This window comes from Bombina bombina, chromosome 3, assembly GCF_027579735.1.
Source record: "Bombina bombina isolate aBomBom1 chromosome 3, aBomBom1.pri, whole genome shotgun sequence".
NCBI classification, from domain to species: Eukaryota; Metazoa; Chordata; class Amphibia; order Anura; family Bombinatoridae; genus Bombina; species Bombina bombina.
Window position 1 is genome coordinate 747,951,264 of NC_069501.1, and position 13,313 is coordinate 747,964,576.

General features: G+C 37.2%; 1 protein-coding gene across 1 annotated transcript in view; it reads left to right on the forward strand.

The window, feature by feature from the left end:
* CFAP47 (cilia and flagella associated protein 47) overlaps positions 1 to 13,313 on the forward strand; it is an 801,982-nt gene that overhangs the window by 665,804 nt on the left and 122,865 nt on the right. The gene's annotated exons all lie outside the window — the stretch shown is intronic.

Genomic DNA, 13,313 nt, shown 5'->3' on the forward strand with positions numbered 1-13,313 from the left:
TGTATATTTGGCTCTTTCCCTAACCCACAAACAGGTTTTCAGATCTTTGCTAAAAGCCCTATTTTTACTATGGGGCTTAAAATATTTCAGTAATCACAATCCATTTCCCCTTTTCAGTCTATTATCTTACACGTGTGCAAAACACTCTGAAATAGCCACAGGAGTCATTATAGATGTGAATTAACATACATGACATTGATTCATTAAAGCTCTATTCCTCATTATGGCATATGCTATATACAGTGGGCAAGGCACATGTTTACATATGTTGTGTTTGTAATATCCTGTATGGCTAAGGGGATCTACAGGAAAAGTCACATCAGGACCAAAACCTACAAATGACCTTTTTGTTGTTCTTGTTTTAATATAGTGACAAATGGGCTTTTGCAATCATGACTTTTATAGCCACCTATTGCAATCTGTTTTATCCACACCCTTGCTAAATCAAATGAATGCATTTCAAAGTGCCTGCCCCTACATTATTGAACTTGTAAACTTGAGTGTTCCTTCATGAATGGATATAGGCGTAAACACATTGAAATGCATGCAACACTTAACTCACAATAATTTGAGTGATGTTTAGAGCATCTGCACTATATGTTGAAGGGCATGCTAAAGAGATGGTGGCTACTCTAAACATTCTCTGGTAATTCATTTGTTCCATTGACTTGTAATACCAGATTGTGCTAATTTAACAATGTTAATTACAAGTTTACTAAAAGTTTTTTTACTTTTCATATGTCACATATACAGTATTTCCCAGTTATAGTGATGTAGATGGAATGGCTTAGGGTTCTCATTTTTAATTATATAACAGAGATGTTTTAAAATCACCCTGCAGCGCTGCTTCTTTTTAGCTCACTAAAGGGCCCTGTAGCCTAAATTTCCCTTACAATGTACCTGATTAAGGATTGTCAACAAGTATGGGCAATTAGCCCTTCACATCTACCACACAAAATGTCCACAGAAATTATTTTATGAAAATCTGGTTTGACTGATTTAGAATGTACTTCTGTTAAAAAGATATTTGGAAGACAACCATAGATCAGTGAAGCATGTTTGATTAAAATTTTAAGTCTAAAATAATTACATTATTTTCATTCCTCAAGGGCTTCTATCATGCCAACATTTAAGGGCCTCTCTGCTTGAGAAATAATCAAATTGATTGCAGCTTATTGACTCACATATGCTCACAAAGGAAGATACTGAAATCCTAGAATATTTGTTTTTCTTGAGGACTGGAGTTGGACATACTTGTTTTAAACAAATAGTAACTAGATCTTACTGCACAAATATATACAAAAGTTTAATGTTTCATCATTATACACATAAAAAGTAGTGATGAATGAATAGTAATACTAAATGAGTTAATGTAAATGTAGTTATATTAGTAGTAAAAGTTGTTTTTAATGTAGTAAGCTATTACTAAGAAAGAAAGTTTTATATATACAGTATATAAAAGCAAGACTGTGACAGCTTCAAAAATATTTTGAGAGGCTATAGAGATTTAAAAAAAATTCCCACTTTAAGCTAGATTATGAGTGGAGCGGTATTTTACGCTTCCACTTGCGTGTTAACTCTACTAGAAGTAAGCTTTTTGCATGGGTCAGATAGCGCACATATTACAAGTTAAATGTAAAAACTTCTATCCTGTGCTACATATACATATTTAGACATGTATATGTATGTATCTCTATGTTAAATACTTTTGCAGCCCTTTTTTTCTAACACTTCAGACCTTATATCTTTGAGCCCTTATAATTTATAATTTTTATTATACAGTGTATTTGTACTTTTACATGTATTTTTGATTTTTTTTTGTGCAAGTTAAAATCAATTTTGCTCAAGTTAATGTGTTTACTTTCAACATGTAATATAAACGCTACCTCCAAAGCGGTCAAAGAGCCAGTGTTAAACACCTTTTTGCTTGGGCGTAACAGTTAAAGTGCCACTTGTAATTTAGCCCTTAATGGACCAAATTCAATGCAACTCACAACTAGAAAATTGTGGAATTTATAAAGATTTGTTCCATTATAAACAATTGAGCTACAATTATTTTGTGACCATTCACTTCTTATCGCATAGAATGAGTTCCAATGTGAATGATACTGTAATTACAGAAATGCCAAGTCTTACAAATTATTAGATTTACAAAAAATAAAAAAAACCCTCTGTATAAAAGATTATTTAACATAGGCAAATAAGAAAATTTGAAAACAGTTGAAGAAAAAAAAGTAAAAAATAGAAGCCCTGTCAGATCTGAAATAAGGGTAATAGAGTTATGTTGGGCTGAGGCATAGTTGAAAAACCACAACCAGGCCACTAGAAAACAACAAGAAAGCGTATGGCTAGGCCCTGGAAAGATCATTTTGTTCTATCCAGACAGACTACTTTGTCATAAAAAAGCATTTATTTTATAATAACAAACACTAGATATTACCATTGTAATTATTGTTTTTCTACATTGCTTCCCTCTGATTTGCGAGATATCATGCATTGGTCACCTCGCACAACCAAAGATGTAAATGTCAACGTCAACTAATGAAACCATAGGTGAAGAGATGCTTAATTAATTTCAAACATGATCTCATCTTTACAGTCAGGCCTCCTAGCACCCTCTCAAGTGTTTAAGACTCTAATGGCTGAAAAGGTTTAAAGGAAGATAGAGGTACAAATCCAGTACATGCAGTTGTACACAAAATTGTTTAAAAATGTGAATGTTTAGAAGTTGCATATGTAAATATACATTCTTCTGTGCTACGGGGTAGGCTATAGGTGTATCTAGAAGTAATGTGAGGAGAGAGCTGTGCTAGGAAAGCAGCAACCTAGAAATCCCTGTGAACATGCTACCATTAGAAGAGATCCAATCAAATGTCAAAGAGAAATCAGGTAGTATGTAGCTTTAATGTGAGCCTAGAACATGTTCCAGGCTCCATTTATGAAGCTGCAGATGCAGCTTTGGAGCTCCATAAATGCTGGCTCCTATGAGTCTGCAACACTAGTAAAGAAGCACCAGTCTTAAGACCACTGCTACTTAACCTCTCCACCACCCCAAGGATAGCATACTTAAATCATACTGGTGATTTACAAATGGGATGATTGACACGCCCTTCTCTTGTGCAATTGGTTGTGTAAGAACAGGGTCAGTGCTGCAATTGTTCAGTGGTAAATGCAGGCAGAAAATGCTGCTCACTCACCACTTTAGATGACAGGGTCAATTTCAGTGTATATCAGGAGGTAACTACTACTTTTACAACTTGACATACTTTTTGCACTATCAGGACAGGAAGTGTTGCACTAAAGTAAATGTATCACTTGCATGTTCACATAAATATTTCCTTGTTGTAAAGCTAAGCATCATAATGCTCATAATGCTCTTTTACTTGTAGGTTGCAACATATACCAAAAAATACTTACCTAAACCGATGGCATTACTTTTTCTACATTGATGTACTTGTGTATTGATGTAATTGATGTAAAATATGCAGAACCACACAAATTGTCAACACTTCATGAAATGATCCGTAATGAAATCATAAAATTCAAATGAGGTCTCACAGGGTTCAGTTTAAACCTTTTTTTTATATACCAGTACATGCACTGTTATAAGTTTGCATAAAAAAGTATCAATAGCAATTTCTGTGTAGAAACTCTGATTTGGCATCCATACCACAGCAGACCCACACATTTTGAGCAGCATCTCCCTTTATGACAGTATTGTCTCCGTGCCCTTTTGCTGCCAAGTCATAATGTGCTGGGAGACAATTCTGTCACTCGTATCTATCATCTGTACAGATTGCTAGAGAAAGGGCTTTACATCACAATAAATGTACAGTGGTTTTATGTTACAGAATGCTTGTTGAGCATACTGCATTTGTTTTAGCTTGAAAAGTTAGTAGTTTGTTCAAGAAAGGAAAGTTCACTTACATTTTTTTAAAAAGTTGTTAGAATCATTTATTAGTTTCAATTAGCAAAAGCTTAATTTTACATTATTGATGCAATGACTAATTATGACCAATGGCTACTTAGTGATTATACATTGATCCTCTTATTTTCTGCTGTCTTGCCATGTATTTGCATTAAAGCTTAGCCTACAACCCTGAAGAAACACATTTTGAGAACTTTTTAAATATTTGAGGTTAAACTATTGTTATTAAAGCCATGATGGACAGATTTAGAATTTGTTCTTTAGTATGTTTGCTTGAACCAGTCCACAATAGTGTTCCTGTCAAAAAATATCTGATTTTGTTCCTCTTAATAAGACTTATTCCATTGATATATCTTATTACCTTAAAGGGACACTGTACTTTAAAAGTTTGTCTTCTTCATTGTGTTCCATATTATCCATTTTACTAGCTGGAATGCATTCAATTGTTTACAACTAGTTCCTTTATTTTGTTATTTTAAATAGCTGCTTTTCCTGTTGAAATCACCACCTATACCGAAAATGTCAGTACTTCAGTACTTGCTATAGAAAATATATGTAAATAAGAAACAGCAGCAGAGAGCAACCTCCTAGTTGAAGTAGAAGAGACAGAGGGGCCTATTTATGATGGTGTGAGTGGACATGATCCGATATAGCGGATCATGTCCGCTGCACATCGATATCATTTATCATTGCATCAGAAGTTCTTGTGATAATATGTCCCAGAGAGTCAAGTAAAGTTGAAATGGTGTCCTTAAAGGGACACTAAACCCAAATTTTTCCGTTCATGATTCAGGTAGAGAATACAATTTTGAACAATATTCCAATGTACTTCTATGCTCTGATTTGCTTCATTCTTTAGATATCCTTTGTTGAAGAAATAGCAATGCACATGAGTGAGCCAATCACACGAGGCATCTATGTGCAGCCACCAATGAGCAGCTACTGAGCATATCTAGATATGCTTTTCAGCACAGGATATCAGGAGAATGAAGCAAATTAGATAATAGAAGTAAATTAGAAAGATGTTTAAAATTAAATATTCTTTCTAAATCATGAAAGAAATGTTTTGGGTTTAATGACCCTTTAAATAAACTTTTAATACAATGAGAAAAACTATATAAACATGCAGCAGCAGGAAACAACCTCGCAGTGGGGGAGGGAGAGACAGAGAGCCCAACCCCATTTGAAATAGTGTTCTTGAAGAAGCTTTAATATAATATATCTTTACAGCTACTTATCTTAAAATATTGTCCTCTTAACACTACAAATAAGTGACAATAACTAGTTTAAGAAGGTAATATATTATTTATAACAATTAACACTAATTCTGTTTTCCTTCAATTATTTAAATTATTTGATCTTTTTAAAAATAGTGCATATACAGACGCAAGGTATATTTTAATTACATTCAATAACATTTTGCAATAAATACAGATACACAGTGCTTCTGTTATAGTAGGTTTTCAATACACTGTGTCCAGTACAATAGAAAGGATGTCACTTTCTGATATACTTCATTCTCCTATGTAACTGGTATTCTTTTTTACTTATGCTGGGAGAGGTAATGGGGGTTAAACCAAAGCATGAACTTTTCACCCAAGTAGATTAATTTAATTTCTTTTTAGCTCCTAGCTAAGAGATGTGTCAAACTACCCTGAACTAATTTGTCCAGCGGGAAGTTTAAGGGCTTGTGTTACAAAGCTTTCTATCTCACTTTTCTCACTTTTCTCTAATAGTTTTCTATACCTAACATCTGTTAAACACTTCATTCTACATAAAGAATGTGTTTCTACTTGGCAATAATGAAGTCAATGGCAACAGCAGCCTTTATACTGTACCAGTGACTAGTGTCATTCTTGAATACCTTATTAGGAACATTGTATGTCTTCTATTATGTTAAAAAACATTTGCTTAAAAATCTAATTCATATGTTTTATCTGTTTAAACCTAAGATTTCATTTATGTAAAGATTCACCATGTAGTCTAAATATGGATTATAATACTACTAAACTGGCTCTGTAGAGTACGGGACTCAATGTTATACTTTAATCCTTTGAAAATTGTATTGGCAGAGGAAATGTTAAAGCATATTTGTCAGCTTTCCTTGGCAAACAGTTGACAATGCCTTTATAAATTCTGAAACTATTAAATCATATCAATATTTGATTTATGGTTTTCACCATGAACTTCTGAGAATCCAAGAGCCAACCTATGTGGGATTAAAGTCCAGTCCTACAGGAGGAGGCAAAACACCCCACACAACAGAGCTATTTCCCTCACACTTTCCCATAATTCCATAGTAAATTTTTTGCCTCCAGCAAGAAATGATGATGAAACTTGAAGTGCTGATCTACACATCAATTTAAAGTGGTTCTCAAACCAATTTGAGACCCATTATCCCCTTCAGAGAGTTGGGAATAGGAGAGAGGGATATAAAAGAACATTGTATCGAGAGTAATTCTCCAATGGGAATTTGTCACTTGTCTGCCACAGGTGTCGCTAAGATTAGTCCAGCAGCCTCCTCCTGTTGGTGCATTGAACTACATATGCTCTTCTACTGGAAGCAGGTTGCCTGCAGCTTGGTAAGTTCACTAGAGTGGGTGCTGACAGCGTATGCTGTCGGCATTTATCAATGTGCGGCGGACATGATTCACTATAGCAGATCATGTCTGTCCACACTGTGTTAAATTGACCCCATGGACTCTCACACTCTTATGAAAGAAAATAAAATGTATGCTTACCTGATCAATTAATTCCTTTCATGATGGTGATTGTCTACAAGACCTGTCCTTGTTTTCCATAAAAGTTGGTGACAGTACCAGTTTTCACCCTGCTTTTCCTTATTTTCTCTTTTCTCTTGACCATACGTGTATGTATTACTAAATAATCATGGGGAAGTGGGAGGGATTAAAGCTCTGTTGTGTGAGGTATTTTGCCTCCTTTTATAGGGCTGGACTTTATTCCCAAATGTGATGTTTAGAGAAGAATTAAGGGAACAGTGTGTCTTCAATTGAGATTAAATTTTGCACAAATATTGACACAGTGGCGTCACTAGGGTTGGTGTCACCCGGTGTGGTAAGTTATGGTGTCACCTCCCCTCCCCTCAGAAAGCAGACACACACAAACACAGGCACACTCACATACAAACACTCAGACACACTCAGACACACTTAAAAACACACTCAGATGCACACACAAACACTCAGAAACACACTCAGACACACACACAAAAACACTCAGATACACACACACACAAAAACACTCAGGTACACACACAAACACTCAGACACACACACACACACAAATACTCAGGCACACACACAGAAACACTTAGACACACACACAAAAACACTCAGATACACACACACACAAAAACTCTCAGGTACACTCACAAACACTCAGACACACACACACACACACAAACACTCAGGCACACACACAGAAACACTCAGACACACACACAAAAGCACTCAGACACATACACACAAAAACTCAGCCAAGCACCTCTGCTCTCTTCCCACCCCCAGACCCCCATCTGCCCGCCTCTCCTACTGCTTTAGTTTGCACTTAGTGTTCCGTAACCGTACCGGTCTGGTGGGCATCATACGTGGCTCCTTCACTTTAGAGACAGTGTCAGACAGTCATGCGGTCAGGTGCCAGGCATTCCCGTCATGATTTCACAATTCCCGTTTAGAGACACAGCACAGCAGTGAGTGACTCCACTGCTCCACAAGTGACTGAGCAGTGAGCACAGATAGGCAGGCAGGTTTAGGCTAGCAGTGCAACTTCACAAGCCCCACGGCACGCCCACAACATTCATAGTGAAATTGGGCAGGAGAGGAGCAAAGTACAAACAAGCAAAAGCAGCCTGGAAAACTATTTGGCTCAAGGGGCAAAAAAATGAAGTGTCTACAATTTCCCCAGTCCCACTAATGTTCACAAATGCTGGCCCCTCTAATAAAAAATATATGCATCTCTACATTGTATTTCTTTGAATTTCAATAACGTTTGTAAAAAAAAATTGGTGGTGTCACCCCCTGGAGGGTGTCACCCGGGTGCGGTGCGCACCCCCCGCACCTCCTAGTGACGCCACTGTATTGACACCATAATCTGCCCAAACCCTCAGTATATGTAAAAACATTTGCTAACAGCAAACAGCTTAGTTACAATTGCATCAATACTGCACTTTTTGTTTAGAGAAGGGAGAGATAGGAAAAAAAGATACCAAATGGGAGGGGAATAGTGTATGCCACAAAATGTTTGTTATTTAAATATGTGATTAATAATAAAAAGTCTTAAAAACCCTTTAGAATATGTACATGTATGATGCATCAAATCACATAACAAAAACATATGCTTAGTTCAGAGAGGGGTCAAATATTAAATAAAATATAGCATGTAAATGACAACATATTTATAATCTCTAAAAGAGTGTATATATTTAACCAGTTCAATTAATAAAAACATATAAAAAGCAATTCATATAGTCAAACAATTCATATAGTAAAAAAAAACTAGACCGGTGGATCACAATTCTAGATATGGTACGTCTAATTTCACAGTACATAGATTAATCTAACGTTGATTAATCTATCGTTAAACATCTGAATATGACCAAAATAACTAGATGAAATATGTATTGTCAACATAAATAAGACATAAATAAAACATAAATAAAACATAAATAAAACAGGTTGGCCAACCAGAACAATAATATCCAAAGGATATATAGAAAAAAGAGGTACAAATAAATGTCTCAAAAACTGTGTCTCCAATATGTACTTTGTGAAGCAAAACAAAGTGCTTGTGGTTTGGGAATGTCCACTGCTATGAGATCATATTCAGATCATATGCAGATATGGGAATGTCTGCTGCTATGAGATCATATGCAGATATGATAATCTAAGAAGTTCCTTTATAGTGTGTATCCTTAAGTCGGTTAGATTTGGTTAATATTTGCTTAAGTTTTCTCAGCACTATGCATGTTAGTGGATGTTTTGTGTGGTATACTGCTAACCTTAATCTCCTTTTTTATATGTAGTAGTAGATCCAGTGGTTACAAGTGAATCACTTTAAATGTCCTGTTTTACAGGTCCTTTGGGAGTGAGATGTCTTCCGACTTCTTATCCGCCCACTACCTTTAATTCTTCTGGGGTATCTTTCTGTAGTTGTAGATCCTCTGATGGGAAAAAAGTGTTTTTTGTTTTGTTTTGTTTTTTACATATCTGAAAGTCTATTGTGTGACTTTTGCTTTTTTTCGGTAGGTGTGTTGATAACTTTCCGTTTATGTCTGTTTGCTCCTTTTGGGTCTTTAGGGCTTCTAATCCACCCACATTCCATGTGCCCAAATGGATACTTTTTAAATTCCTTTATCCGATGTAGCCAGTCTTGGAACAGTTGGATCCATGCAATGTATGTGTGTAGTTTGCTCGCGCTTCCACTTCTTGTGGGTATGAGCGCCTGAATGCAACAGGACTGTTCTACGGCAATCGAGGAGAGAGACTGGGTGTCTCCAAAAACTCAGAACTGGATATTGCAATGAACACAGTCACACTCACATACAAACACTCAGACAAACTCAGACACACTTAAAAACACACTCAGATGCACACACAAACACTCGGAAACACACTCTGACACACACACAAAAACACTCAGACACATACACAAAAACACTCAGACACACACACAAAAACACTCAGATACACACACACACACACAAAAACACTCAGGTACACACACACACACAAAAACACTCAGGTACACACACAAACACTCAGACACACACACACAAACACTCAGGCACACACACACACAAACACTCAGGCACACACACAGAAACACTCAGACAAACACACTAAAACACTCAGATACACACACACAAAAACTCTCAGGTACACACACAAACACTCAGACACACACACACACACACACACACACACACTCAGGCACACACACAGAAACACTCAGACACACACAAAAGCACTCAGACACACAAACACAAAAACTCAGCCAAGCACCTCTGCTCTCTTCCCACCCCCAGACCCCCATCTGCCCTCCTCTCCTACCGCTTTAGTGTGCACTTAGTGTTCCGTAACCATACCGGTCTGGTGGGCATCATACGTGGCTCCTTCACTTTAGAGACAGTGTCAGACAGTCATGCGGTCAGGTGCCAGGCATTCCCGTCATGATTTCACAATTCCCGTTTAGAGACACAGCACAGCAGTGAGTGACTCCACTGCTCCACAAGTCATGGAGCAGTGAGCACAGATAGGCAGGCAGGTTTAGGCTAGCAGTGCAACTTCACAAGCCCCATGGCACGCCCACAACATTCATAGTGAAATTGGGCAGGAGAGGAGCAAAGTACAAACAAGCAAAAGCAGCCTGGAAAACTATTTGGCTCAAGGGGCAAAAAAATTAAGTGTCTACAATTTCCCCAGTCCCACTAATGTTCACAAATGCTGGCCCCTCTAATAAAAAAAATATATGCATCTCTACATTGTATTTCTTTGAATTTCAATAAAATTTGTAAAAAAAATTTGGTGGTGTCACCCCCTGGAGGGTGTCACCCGGGTGCGGTGCGCACCCCGCACCCCCTAGTGATGCCACTGTATTGACACCATAATCTGCCCAAACCCTCAGTATATGTAAAAACATTTGCTAACAGCAAACAGCTTAGTTACAATTGCATCAATACTGCACTTTTTGTTTAGAGAAGGGAGAGATAGGAAAAAAGATACCAAATGGGAGGGGAATAGTGTATGCCACAAAATGTTTGTTATTTAAATATGTGATTAATAATAAAAAGTCTTAAAAACCCTTTAGAATATGTACGTGTATGATGCATCAAATCACATAAAAAAATATATGCTTAATTCAGAGAGGGGTCAAATATAAAATAAAATATAGCATGTAAATGACAACATATTTATAATCTCTAAAAGAGTGTATATATTTAACCAGTTCAATTAATAAAAACATATAAAAAACAATTCATATAGTCAAACAATTCATATAGTAAAAAAAAACTAGACCGGTGGATCACAATTCTAGATATGGTACGTCTAATTTCACAGTACATAGATTAATCTAACATTGATTTATCTATCGTTAAACATCTGAATATGACCAAAATATCTTGATGAAATATGTATTGTCAACATAAATAAAACATAAATAAAACATAAATAAAACAGGTTGGCCAACCAGAACAATAATATCCAAAGGATATATAGAAAAAAGAGGTACAAAAAAATGTCTCAAAAACTTTTTTTTGTGCTTGTGGTTTGGGAATGTCCACTGCTATGAGATCATATGCAGATCATATGCAGATATGGGAATGTCTGCTGCTATGAGATCATATGCAGATATGATAATCTAGGTAGTTCCTTTATAGTGTGTATCCTTAAGTCGGTTAGATTTGGTTAATATTTGCTTAAGTTTTCTCAGCACTATGCGTGTTAGTGGATGTTTTGTGTGGTATACTGCTAACCTTAATCTTCTTTTTTATATGTAGTAGTAGATCCAGTGGTTACAAGTGAATCACTTTAAATGTCCTGTTTTACAGGTCCTTTGGGAGTGAGATGTCTTCCGACTTCTTATCCGCCCACTACCTTTAATTCTTCTGGGGTATCTTTCTGTAGTTGTAGATCCTCTGATGGGAAAAAGTGTTTTTTGTTTTGTTTTGTTTTTTACATATCTGAAAATCAATTGTGTGACTTTTGCTTTTTTTGGTAGGTGTGTTGATAACCTTCCGTTTGTGTCTGTTTGCTCCTTTTGGGTCTTTAGGGCTTCTAATCCACCCACATTCCATGTGCCCAAATGGATACTTTTTAAATTCCTTTATCCGATGTAGCCGGTCTTGGAACAGTTGGATCCATGCAATGTATGTGTGTAGTTTGCTCGCGCTTCCACTTCTTGTGGGTATGAGCGCCTGAATGCTACAGGACTGTTCTGCGGCAATCGAGGAGAGAAACTGGGTGTCTCCAAAAACTCAGAACTGGATATTGCAATGAATTTCAGCTTTCATTAGCCTTTCTCAAGCATATCCTTCTGAGTATATTGGTGCTCGTTAAGTAATCACAATTTAATTGGGGCAATTATCAATTAAATGCAAACACATTCATTTTGTGTGTCCAGAAAAGGCATGATATATTCAGAGATAGTTCCGTCCTTCTTGTGTATTAGAAAAAGAATGTCCTAAAAAATTTATTTTGTATCTACAATTGTATCTACAATTAAATAGTGATCGATTCTATGTCCAGAATTTGCGTGATATATTCTGACATAATTCCGTCCTTCTTGTGTGTTTGATACAGAACGCCCTGAAGTTTTTCTAAAATCTGTGTGCCTAGGGAACAGTGAACCTTGTTTGAGAAACACTGAGACTTTCCTGCCAAGAATTTTGCTATACTAAAGGTCGAGGAGCGGTTGTTTTCCACCCTCTGTAAGAGTCTAACTGCGGTTGAGCCACTAACTGCCGAGCAGTTAAGCAGTCATACAATGGAACCCTTGAAATTCACCCTATTGGCATCATTGGACCGCCTATTATGTAATCACTTTAAGCGGCTTGAGGCGAGTACGATGGTGGCATGGGAAGGAACCAAACATGCTGACATGCCACATGATAATTTGCAAGCTCCAGAAAATGTATTGGCCTTGGTACTGGAGGATAGATTGAGAGCCGGGACCCCCACAACTAACCACCTATACCGGGACCTTGATGTTCTGCGGCGAGCGGAGTATTAGGCAGGACAACAGAGAGGTGTGATGGCTTCTGACATGACCTCATGTGATGAACAATATGAGGCCTTCGGGAAAATCGAGGAGAGTTACAATATCTCAGGTTTCTCCCCGTTTCCCTTGATTACCGCACAGCCAATTTCTATAAAGTGGGTGAAGGCTATTGACTTGCGGTACCACTGGTCTCTGTGCTATACCTTAGTGCCTGCCTTGGGGAAACCGGGTCTGGAGGGGCATGCAGATCTCATGGCACTTGAGCCTGGAGTACTAGCATTGCTAGATTCTCAAGCCACTATACTGGATTTCGCGGAGGCTTCCAATACAGGTCCTGTGTTTTTTGCTGGCTCTGGCGCATTGCCAGAGCCATTCTGGAGTGGGCTAAATTAAGACCATTAGCTGTGGTTCTCGGTCGTCTTGGATTCCACCTTACATAAATGGGACCTTGCATATGTGACTGTTTGGAACTACTTGGAGTCTAAATGAAGGGCTTCAATGCCATGTTTGACTTTTTCTTTTGCGCATGGAGCTCATAAAAGGAAAATCAGGATACTTTTTATTTTTGATGAAGACATTATGTTAGAGGTTGGAATATGAATTGGTTGATTTTGATAGTGTTGACAACTACAGCTGTTAACATTCTGAT